Below are 13,170 nucleotides of genomic sequence, written 5' to 3'. Positions count from 1 at the left end.
AATAACATTGAAATTCTATATTATATAAAGTTAGAAACATAAGATGATATATCTTCTTCGATATTTTCAAGTATTTCCAGTACTTTCATCCAAGAGTAATAGTAAGAAGTAGATCTTTTAGTTCTGTTCTTCACTGTTAATATTTCCATGTGAGCAACTGTTGTTGTTAAAGTCTCAAATTCTGAGCCTTCCTCATTTTTCCAGTGTATAGTTATGATTTTACGTGAAATTGCCAATAGTGACCATAGGATTTTAGTGTCTTTTTGGTACACAGTTTGGAATAGGAGAGTTGAATAAAATTAAAGACTTTGTTAATTGAAAATTATCATTATAAACAGTCTGAAAAAATAATTAATGGATTTCCAGTACATATTGAGACATATACATTCATAAAAACATGCTGCCAATCTGCTTTTATCTTGGTATGGCATCTCCAACATTGATCTTCAATAGAATACATTTTGGCTAACCTATGTGGTGTATAGAAACTTCTGTGTAGATATCTCCAAGTGAATAATTGCCAGTATTTTGATAATGTAGAAAATTTGGAAGATTTTAGAATATTACTTTTTCTTCTTCAACTGGAGGATGGTTGTTTATTAAAGTATAATAATCCCAGTATGATTTTTCATGATAGTTTTTGTTTTTAACAATTTTATAGATATTAGACAAATAACCTGTACCCTGATAAGGCTGTTTTGTGATAAGAATAAGGTATTCAATGAGTTTTGGAGCTTCATGTCTAACTGAAGGTTGCATTTGTTCTATTTTATTTATAAGAAAATGCCTTAGATTTTGTAAAAACAGCCAATTGTCTTTATTTATATTATAATAATAAATTATCTGTTCCTTTGTTAGAATTTTCCCTTTCTCTATAAGTTGATGCCAAAAGAGTAATGTTTCTTCTTTAAGTATATTTATTTTAGATATTTGGAATGTATCTAGAATATTTGGTGTAAAAGCTATAGGGAAAATAAGAAAAATCCAAGAATTAATATTTGGTATTTTGTTTATATATGTTCTGAACACTGTAAGTGTAGAACTTACATAGTTTGATGGCAATTTATTAATATTATTCCTTTTCCTAAAAAATAATCTTTTAACATCCATATAAGGGGTGATGGTATTACTGTTAAGTTGTCTTGTATGTAATTATAATTGATTTCTATGTAAATCTGCTCATGGGCTTGTTTCCATATAGGTGTGTATGAATTATTTAACCATAGTGTTATGTTTTTAATAATAGATGAGGTAATATATAAATCAATATCCGTAAATTAATTCCACCATCTTCCCAATCTGGCAAATGTTTATTTAAGGCTATACGGGGTTTATTTGGAAACCATAGAAAATTTAAAATTAGTTTATTGTATCTTTGAATAATATATTTGGGAGGTGGCAATGAAAAATTTTGTATTAAGTATAATATTTTGGGAAATATGATTATTTTAATAAGATATAATCTGTCTGCTGTTGAAAAGATATATTTATTCCAGTAACCAATTGTTTGTTCTATTTTGTCTAGTATTTTATTATAGTTAAATATTAGAGAATCTGTTAATTCATTGAGTAGATTTATTCCCAGATATAATAATTTACTTTCTGTTACTATATATTTGGAAAATCTTTTGTTTATATTATTTTTTTACAATTACAGGGCATAATTTTAGTTTTGTTTTCATTAAATTTTAAGCCTGAAATATTTTGAAATTTATTCATGGAGTTAAATAGAGCATTCAAAGACTCATTTGCATCTGAGAGAGTTAATAGTATGTCATCAGCAAAGAGTTGGATTTTAAGGTTTAACATTTTATTAATACAAATGCCCTTTATGTTATTGTTTGATCTGATTTGATTTGCAAAGGGTTCTATGAGTAATGCAAATAACAATGGTGATAAAGGGCAACCTTGTTTAGTTCCCTTTTTATTGTTATAGGGCCTGATCTATATGATCCCAGTTTAATATATGCAGTAGATTTTTCATATAGTATTTGGATAAGATTATTAAAATTAGAAGGAAAGTCATATTCTTTTAAAACTAGTGAAAGAAAGTTCCAGTTAACGAATCAAAAGCTTTATTAATATCTAATGAGATTACATTTAAATTTAGGACTTTATGTTTGCTATAATCTATTAATGTTAGTATTCTTTTAATATTATCTGAAGTATTTCTTCCTTTAATAAAACCTGTTTGATCTTTGTGAATTAAGAAAGGAAGAAAGTGTTTGATCATATAGCCATAAACATCTTGTAGTCTATATTGAGTAATGATATTGGCCTATATGAGGAACACTGTTTCTCATCTTTATCTGGTTTGATAATTGGGGATATCAATGAATATTTCCAAGAGGGTGGTATATTCAAATCTTTATTGGCTATATCATATACTTTTAATAATAAAGATATGGCTTGATTGGGTATTAATTTATACATTTCTGGTAGCATATTGTCTGGGCCTGGTGCTTTATTTGTCTTGAGCTTTTAATTTGTGATTTTAATTCTGTCATATTGATTGGTTTGTTTATAATGTCTATTTGTTCTTGTGTTAATTTAATATGAATATTGTTTTCTAAGTATTTTTTAATATCCTTAGTAGGTGTATCTTGAGTATTTATGGAATTATCAATGTTAAATTGAGTCTGAATGCTTCTAAAATATCATTTAGTTCCGTAACTCTTTTGTTAGTATTGGGAATAAATATTTATTTTATTTGCTTAGATTTAATAATTTTTTGTTCTATTAGTTAAGTATCTCAGGTGTGCTGAATTAGTAGAGTATGAGTTTATTTTTATCTTTTCTAAGTTAATCATAATCTTATGGTGTAGCAATTCTGTATACTTCTTATTGATTTGTGTAAGTTCTTGAACTTGAGTAGCATTACCCTTTTGTATTTCCAGTTTCAATTTATCTGCTTTGTTTTGTAAGTCTAGCATATCTTTATTCCATAACTTCCTTTTATTTATGTACCAGGATAATATCTTCCCATATGTAACTGCTTTTAATGAATCCCAGACATATATTTCTGAAATATCTTCTGTGTAATTTATTTCTAGAAAGTTTTGATTGTTTCTTCATAAAATTCTTTGAAATCTCTCAATTTTGTGATATAGGAAGGTATCCTAGTAATGGGATTTGAATAAAATGGTGTGAGCTCTATCTCAAAGACTATGGCATTATGATCAGATAAAGGACAATTTATGATTTTGACTTTGTCAATTTTGTTATTAGGTCATTGGCAACATATATTCTATCAATTCTAGAGTTAGTTTTATATCTATGAGAATAAAATGTGAAGATTAGTGAGTCTGGTTCTGCAAATTCATTTATATCTTTTAAATACAATGTATCTATAAATTTTGATAGTGCTTTAGAGATGGGTTGTTTTCTTCTTTTGGATTTAGAATCTGTATCTTTTTCATTCATTATACAATTGAAGTCTCCTGCCAATATCAGGCTACCATTAGTTAAATGAATTATCTCTTCAAAATGCTGTTTAACTGTTTTTAATCCTAGTCCTGGGATCCAATATAGATTTACTAACGTATAGATTCTCTTATTTAACTCTATTGAAACTAGACAAAACATACCTGATGTATCTTGATGAGTAGTAATTATTTTAGGTGTTATAGTTGGTTGCAAAGTAGTATATATACCTCCTCTTTTTGTTTTGTATTGAGAGTTTATTAGTACTGTGTAATTATTAATATTTAAGTTGTTTATATCTCTATCTAATAAGTGTGTCTCTTGTAAAAAGACTATTTGTGGTTTATGTAAGTTTATGTACTTGAATAGGCTTCTCCTTTTATTACTATTATTTAGACCATTAACATTTATGGATAAACATTTCATTTCCTAGTTTTGAGTTTGTTTTATGTGTGAGTTTATGTAAATATTGTTTATTCTTAGTTCCATCTTGGATACAGAATTCAAAAGTTTTTCTTTGTATGATTTTGCATGTTTCTGAGTGACACCAAAGTGATAGAATAAAAAATGGTTAGTGAATCTAACCAAACAAACTTTACCCTCACAAATAATATTTGGATCAGTTTCTCTTATCCTCTTAGTTTTAAATAAAGATAATTGAATAATATATTAAGATAATCTAATCAGCTAAAATATATACATATATTCTTTACTCATCTTATTGTAATTCAATAATACTTACTTCTAAGCAGGTTTCAAAAGGTACAAATATTTAGATTAAGGTAGTATCATTTCAAAATAATTTAGGGTATTAATAAACATCATGTTAAAATCTATAACTGTATATTTCATACATCTGTTGAAAACTATTTACTGACATTACTGTATAATACAGTACCATTGTTGTGCAATTGTTTAGAACTACTCAAGTCGAAACCAGTGTTTAAATTAATATTTGCAAAGTCATATTGGAATAAAAACATGAATAGTTCTGAAACCACATCATATTTCATGTTTAACATAAACTGAAATGCGATACAATGTATAAGTATATTAATATTTCTTTAGTAGACATTAAATATGTTCCTCTGATTGCATTTTCAGCTTTTCAATGACAATTCCCATGGCTGGAGACAACAAGATCACAATTTAGACAGCTCAAGAGACCACTCATAATGTTGTTACCTGATTGAGTGTCTTGTTGCCAACACTTCCATCAACCCTCAGAGGGACCCTGCACAATGAAAACTGACACAGTACAGAGGTAAAACTGCAGCGCACTTGACCACACCCTCAAAGCAAACATCTATGTATATCACACATCAACTCCTACAGCTTAGACTGACACCCAACCAGTGAGTCTATCTGTTGACAACAAGTGCTGGAGATACAATCCTGACCTACTCAACACCAGTAATTCAATCCTATGACTGAACAAAAGTATACTGGAGAACACATCAAAACAATGGAAGCTGCCAAGATTCAAACCACCATGTCTGAAAATATTACAGGCCAAAATTCCCAACCCATTTTGCAGCAAAGAGACATACCTCCACGGAGGAGGACAGCCCATGATGATCCATGCACTGCAAGAGTACCATTTTATCCTGGACTGTATATAGAAACATTTAATCCAAATCATTAACTGGCACCACAACAATATTTCAGAAAAGCTGTTTTACAGCCAATGACCAGACAGAACACATCATTGAGAGGATACATTTATCAAATGTAAACTTGCAGACCAATACTGGCATCCTTTCATGCAGTCACATTGAATCATAGTTGCATTGTCAAGCATCCTTGTCCACACTAACAGTAACATGTCATTCTTGATAATGTAAAAAGCCAGGCAATATTATAAGAAGGGTGAAGCCACAGCCAGGCAACATAACAAGAAGAGCACAGCACCATTCAGATGAGCAAACGGGAACAGCATGAGCCATCTAAGGATGGATAGCCCGCTGAGTACCTGCCACAATGCATGCCCATAATGCATGGCATTCCACTCAAATCAGATCCAACACAATATGTGTAGTACACACAGATGCTTGACAAAGCCCAAAGCCACATGGGATATAAACATTGTATAATTGACACACGGGTCAAATCCACTGTTGTTATGTTACTCATTATAGTTGCCTATACAATCATTGCTTCCACTTTCTCCATCTAGTATACCATACCGCCATCTAAATGTTTGATTTGCCAAATGCACATCCAACCTTCTTGTTGCATCCCACCTGCCCACCCGAGGGCATACCTTGGCAGCAGGACATCAGTAGTATTCTGCAGGAGCACCAGCATGGGAAATGCAACCCTCCCCAAAACAAACCTGTCAGTTGCTTGACATTTATTAGTTTCTTTAGAGAATTTGTAAAACAGCGGTGATTTTATTTGCTGATGATTAATTTCTGCTTTTTAAACTCTGCTGTATAAAACATAGCAAGGGATAGCTAAAATGTCTGGAAATCTAAACTGATAGAAAGACAAGCAGATATATGTCCTTATCTATCAAGGTGCTAGAAGACATCAGTAGCCATAAACTGAAAGTGCTTCAAAAATAAATATCTGTGTATATTTATATGAACCTTTTATATTATTTATGTTTCCTTAGAAGGAATTTAGGTTTCTGTATCTTTAAATGTGAACCTAGCTTATTTTCTGACTAGACGTCAATTAGAAAGAGTCAGGCAATAAGTAACTCAAGTTTCTAGTGATGTTTGTGGCTGTTAAATTGTCTCGAGAACCAAGCGGAAAAGGTATGTGTTTTTCTTTTTCTTTTCCCTCCTCTTATTTGGTGACAAACTGTAGTGTTCACAACTGTCAAACTTTGCATTTTAAACATGCTATGCCTTATTTCTCTACAAAAGAAAAGACAACAGGATATCTAAGCTAGTCACAAGCATCTTTCAACTCCGGATGTCTGGAGCCACAACACACATGACTTATAGCCTCAAAATATCACTTAAAACATATTTTTTCACTGGACTATATCAGTATGTGCATATGGGTCAAAGGCAGTACATCTTTTAAGATTATTTAAAGTAGTCTTATGATACATCCTAACTGAAATACTTCATTTCAAAAGCAACACATTTCTGCCCAGCATTAGCGTTTATCCAAACAGGGACACTTTTAACTTATAAAAGTAATACTATCAGGGATGTAACTGATAATAAGTTATATAGCAGCCATTACTATACCTATTAAGCAATATAACCATATACTGATTAAAATATTATAAGTTAATGAAGATTTTATAAAAATAAGAGAACAAATAAAAACAACAAAACACAAAGAGAGAAAATAAATAAATAAATAAATAAATAAACTATTTGGGAACATTATTATGCATTGATTACTCTGATTATGAATATGAAAATAATAGATGGATAATAATGAAAAATAGAGTAATGTTTAAATTATGCTTAGTATATTGATGTGATTTGAGATAAATGTATTTACATTTATGCTAATTTTGACATTTAAAATATAATTGAAAACAGTACCTGTTTTGGTGTAACTTGAAGACAGTAAGAACTTTTCTTTTGTTGTTAGTATTATTATTTAGATTTTTACAGAATATAACATATGTAAGATTATTTGTCCATTAGTTTTCTTACTTTTGCTCAACAGTTTTCCAATTATTTACTTCAGCATTTCTCTTCAGTGTACTTATTGTCCAGTCCATAGATTCTTCATGTGTTAGGATGTTGTTGTTGGTAAGGTATTTTATTGCTGAATCTACTGTTTCAAAGATTTTTATTCCATTTGGTAGAAAAACTTTCAGTCTTGCTGGAAATAAAAGATGGACTTTCAGTTGCTTTTCTTCAAGGTTTTTTATTGGTAGAAATTATTTTCTTTTGAAACCACCTTTGTAGAATAATCATTGTCAAATCTTATTAATGAATCATTGTATTTGATGGGAGAATTAATATAAGATCTTTATCTTGTGTAGAAAAAAGTCTCACAATTATAGATCTCGGCTTGTTCTTACCCGGAGAAGAAGCATTTCCAGAAGCTGCTAGTGCTACCATATGAAAGAGCTTCAGGTATTTTTGTTACATCTGGTATCCAGGTGGTAAGAAAGTTTATCATATTGTCCCCTTCAGATTTTTCTGGTAGACCATATATTCTAATATTATTTCTTCTTGTTCGGTTTTCCATATCATCAAGCTTTTCTAGTAAATATGTATTCTGTTGAAGTAAGAATTCAGTTTGTTGTTCTTCTATTTGGACTCTAGTGTCAATGTCACTTAATGACTGTTCAATAAGTGATATCTGTCCTTTCTGCTGTGTAAACATTTCTTGAAGCTGTTCCAGTTGTTGTGAGCACTTTTCTTTAAAAGTATCTATTTTATTGTCCATCTTGTCGATTTTATTTTAAGTTCCTGTATATTATATATGAATGAGAGACTGCAGGTTTTTTGAGAGAAGAGTCTTGTGCTGTATTCCTTAGATGACTCATGCTGTAAAGCTGATATTGGTGCTGATTTTCCAGTAATTAATTTGACAGGAATTATTCAAGTTCTGACAATAAAATTTTTCTTATAGATGCTCAGAGTTATTAGAAATAAGTTAGTAATAAAAATTTCTTCAAATTAAATATTATTTTGTAAAATTCTGAAATGAAGTGCAGCTATCTATATTATCTCTTTGATGTACAGAGCTACATATGCAGATTATTATTTTAGCAAACAGGTCACATTTGCATTTATTGACAAAATTATGTTAACACATAACCCATTTTGTTTTTCTAAAGATGTATTAATATGTGTACGTATTTCTGATTTCCTTTGCATTTCTGTAGTAGCATAACAGGTAATATTTGCAGGTATTCATATCTTTTTCCAGAAATACCTCTTCTTATGCAAAGCTGTTCTACCATTTTGTGTTTAATATGACCCAATGAAATAGTGACCATTAAGAAACAAAGTTTTGTACTTACTCTAGAATTCTAGCCTACTTTCTGCTACCTGGTCTTCCCACTCAGCCAACTGGTCAGCTCTGTTTCAAAAAATTATTATAATGATGATGGCACTGCTGGCCACAGTGGGTGATACCTGTCAGAGATGACAGATGGTCACCCGATTCCTGGCAAATAACATTTTTTTCCACATACTGCCACTTGTATGCCTTGATCTTATTTTGATATAAATCATTGAGAAGGTACAGCATAATATGGGTCTCTTTGTTGGACCAGCTTGGAGCACAGTCTTATGCCTTCACAGGTGATGCCATGACATGAAGTTCCAGAACCATAATGAAGAAATGTATGAGTAGGGCTGCGGGTCACAAGTTCAGAACCACTCACCTGAACTAAACCCAGTTAACTAGTAAGGGCTTTAGACTAGATATTGATATACCGGCAAGTTTGAGTTAACCAAAAATGCTTTGTCACATGTATATATATTTTTTTTCTTAAAGGAAACTACTTACATTCCACATACATGCTGGATAAAAAAATGGAATATACTGAATAATTGTTAGGTATATGATTTATAATTGCTACTGCTATTAGTCATAGCATAAGCTGCACTTTTGGAGTATTGCACATGAATACAGACATTAGCAATTACACTTGTTTTGTTTATTTATTTATTTTGAGGGGACTAAATATTATGATCTGTATTATGTGCAAGTTTTAGGAACTTATGAGTTTTCTGAGGTGCTAAGATGTGACAGATGATTGTCATTCAGATGACTTCATTTTTTTTTTTTTTCTAATTGTATTGTGATTTAGATTAGTCTAGGACCATTTGTACATTACTGTGACAAGCATGGGACTGCTGAGGAGTGCTGCAGACTGTGGAGCTATCCACAGAGCATTCATGTCAGTCTGGCCCTGTGTTCTGATCATCTAAGACTGATGCAGGACAATACATCGTTGCACACGCTTCCATATTACCATGATTCATACAGATAAATAAAAATAATGCCTGTATACTATAAAACACATGTATGTGGCCTAAATTTTATGTGGAAAAGTTGAAAACAGCCATATTAATTTGCTAATACTCTAGGTGGCAAATGTTTCAGGATACTGTCGATTTCTTAAAGTAAGCAAATATTTAAAAATATATAAATTAATATGAAACACTTAAAAATAAATATAATTAGTGAGTTAAAGTTAAGAAATATTGCTTTTACATATGTGATGTGCATATTATAATGGCAATGAATGTTTTAATTACTGTCATTTAGAAGATGGACTTAATTAAAGAAGCAGGGAAAATGATTAGCGATCACATGAAATAATCATTACTTCAGTATCATTTAGTGACTGTCAATACATGGTAGAAATGCAGTCATTTGATTGTGAAGTTTCATACTGGTGAGGACATCAACATGTATGTGTGTTTACTGGGAGATTTCTGAGTGGCAGTGATGATTAAAAAATGTTAGTATCATGAATATATGTCAGTGGTAAAGGGTAGGGAAGGATACATTTTGTCATAAAACTGATTGCTTTAATGACCTGAATGCACTGCAAGTAACATATCTCAATGTTTACTTGGCTAGACTTAGTTGTCTGTATATAATTATGCGGTATGTGTTAACTAACATTTTTTATGAGGGTAGCAGACATACTTGGCCAGTGTTTTCTAATGTAAAAGCAGATTACATAAAAAAAATGTTTCACTCTGTGACTATGGCATTTTTTACATGAAGTAATGATGGCAAATAAGGGATCAAAGAGAAAGGATAACTTCATACATGAAAAACTAGTGTCCTCATGGCAGCCTTTAGAACCTGTAAAGGGACGCCCAAATACACCAAGAGGACCAAAGCCTAGAATCAAGTACTTCTCAGCATTAATGCAGTGGGTCTCAAAAATTAGACATTAGCACTGTGGAAGAAGAGTGCTAATGATATGATAGGGCATTCTAGAAGCAAGGCCAGGCAGAATGCAATTTCCTGTACTACTATATGGGTGGCCTCTGACAATTATTCAATTAATACCAGATGAGGAATATTAAATGCTGAAAAAAGGAATGATCACATTAAACACATGATGGTTAATTGATAATAAGTGAACCTTGTACATTAGCACAGAATGGCAATGAAAGCAGTGTGCATGTTAAGTGTACCCCACTCACTCCTTTATAAGCATACAGTAGTGCATGCTATTTCATTAGTGGCAATATTTTCAAATCCTTTTTTATACAAACAGCATCAAAAGCAGTTCACATGAGAATGCTATGGGTTCTTAGGAAAGTCTTGTAAGTAGTCTAGGTGAACAAGCACAGCAGATATCATGCAGATCACATAAGTGATCATGTACACTTAGCAGAACCTTCCATTCAAGATCACAATCACATTCATGAAGCACTGTCAGATCAGTGCCTGCAGTATCACCTGCATCAAGTAGGTCATGCATCAGACCAACTCACTTTTCAGTGCCCATGGTAGCCCCTCTTCAAAATCACTTGCACCGTTACTTAGCCTGTCTTCAGGAGATGTATATGACTCATTTGATTTTCAACTACTGTGAATCATGTCTGCCATTTCTGTAGTTTTATACTTACACCTTCAAAGACACAGCTGGATGTTTAACTTGAAGGCAAATAAGATAACTAACAAGGAAAGATGGGAAAATAATTATATATGCATTATCATGGTTAAATATGACAATTAAGTACAACATAAGAGCATGAATACACCATTTTTTTCAGGAGAAATATAATATGAGAATTACAGATTAGGATGAGTATCCTGCCATGTAAGCTTACTCTGCTACCACTTCTCTTTCACCAGTGTACAAATGAGGATATTTTTATGTCTCTGAAGTCACAAATTATTGTGTGGACAACATAAAAATAATTTGATGTGCAGTATTACAGCAAACACAATTTGAGAAGAAATGGCAGAAGATAAAAACAGTATAATACATATTTTCTTTCAATTGCAATGCATTCATTCATGAGATATTGAAATGCTGAGGACGCTCAGAAATTCCACACTTAAGCAAAGTACTACAGTAGAATTTATTCATCAAAACAAAGACAAATGTGATTATTATTTATATGATGTCTTATCAGATCAATAAACAGGTGCTAGTGAGCACTCATGCATGACTTTATTTAACAATAATATGATTAACTTTTGTAGGAAACAAAACATTTTAAAATGATAGGGAATTTATAACCTGAATATGATGGCCCATAGTTCCGGGATAGCTTTCAACATTATTCCCCACTCAGGCATAATAGATAAACTCTGTCAACTAGACATCAATCCATATGTTACCAGATGGGTAGTAAACTGGATCACTGATTGAACCCACCTAGTAAAAATTGAGGAAGCCACCTCAAGCAGTAGACACGTAACAAGAGGCGTACCCCAGGGTTTGATCTTGGGGCCTCTGTTATTTGGGATATACTTTTCTGAGGTGCAGGCCAAAACCAGTGGGCTATGGCTGACCAAGTTTGCAAATGACTGCAAGCTGGGTGCTGTCATCAATTCCCTTAGTGATATGGACATCATCCAAGAGGGTCTCACTCAGACAAATGACTGGTGCCAGAAACATGGGCTCAAGCTGAATACCAAATAATGCATCATCATCCCATTTGGGAGAGTGACTTCCCCACAAATTATCATATTAATAACAATACCCTAAGCATGCAATCAGTTGTGAGGGATTTGGGCCTTTAGGTTGGCAGCAACCTGACTTTTAACCACCATGTTGCTTCCGTTGTACAGAAATCCTTCTACATGGCCCACTTCATAAGTAAGGGTATCTCAGCCAGGGACAAGGAGGTCATAACATCCCCATATTCTTCCCTTATAAGGCCCATTACTGAGTACAATGCCCCTTTCAGCATATACCTCACAAAGTACATGCAGCAGCTGGGGAGACCACAGAGGTTCCTCACCAGGAGAATCCAGGGCCTCAAACATCTACCATACTCAGCTAGGCTAAAAAGCCCTATTCCTCTACTCAGTTTCATGCAGACTCCTCCGAGGTGACCTCTGTCTGGCATACAAGGCAATCACAGACCCTGTCTTGTTGGGACTGCTGCATATCCACAGGTAACGCATACGCATGGCCTCAACCTGGTCTTTGACATCAACAGGACTTGTTCATGGGACAGATTTGTGCCCCAGTGACTGCCTCATCTGTGAAATAGAGTACCTCTTTACCCCCTTTTAAGTATAGCCTGGATAACTGGATGGGAAACAGAAAATACACCCCTAGGATTCCACCCATGTCCCTGCTGGACAGGGGCATTATTTATTTATTTTACATTTGTTAACCAGGGGTGTCTGCCTGAGCCAAAAAGGCCCTTTTTCAGCAGAAGCCTGGGTAGAAAAGCTCCACATAGAAAAATTACAGATACATTTAGTTATTTAAACATGATCAGTATACATACAAATTACAAAAGACATGTTTTTACAGTGGTATGCTGCACATCAACAGTTACAGCGGAGAGAACAAACAAAAAAAATATTAATTTAAAAATAAAGGTAATTAATAGATTTGTGGTATACAGCTGAAATTTGGAACATAGGTAGAATACATACATAGTACACAGGCACAGTACATACATTGTAGATTAGCCAGTGTTTGTGAGTAAGATTGAAAACTATTATCAAGTACTCTAGATGCTGACTTGTCTAAACATGGGCAAAACTCTTTGCTAGGCCTATAAGGGCCTCAGGGCCAATAGCCTAGTAACCCCCTATGATCCTATGACCCCACGGACTAGATGCCACCGCTTTACCTGCACAGCCATATGCCAC

The sequence above is a fragment of the Protopterus annectens genome, chromosome 7.part0, assembly GCF_019279795.1.
Source record: "Protopterus annectens isolate FY-2018-M chromosome 7.part0, PAN1.0, whole genome shotgun sequence".
In the NCBI taxonomy this organism is placed as follows: Eukaryota; Metazoa; Chordata; order Ceratodontiformes; family Protopteridae; genus Protopterus; species Protopterus annectens.
This window is presented reverse-complemented; position numbering follows the sequence as displayed.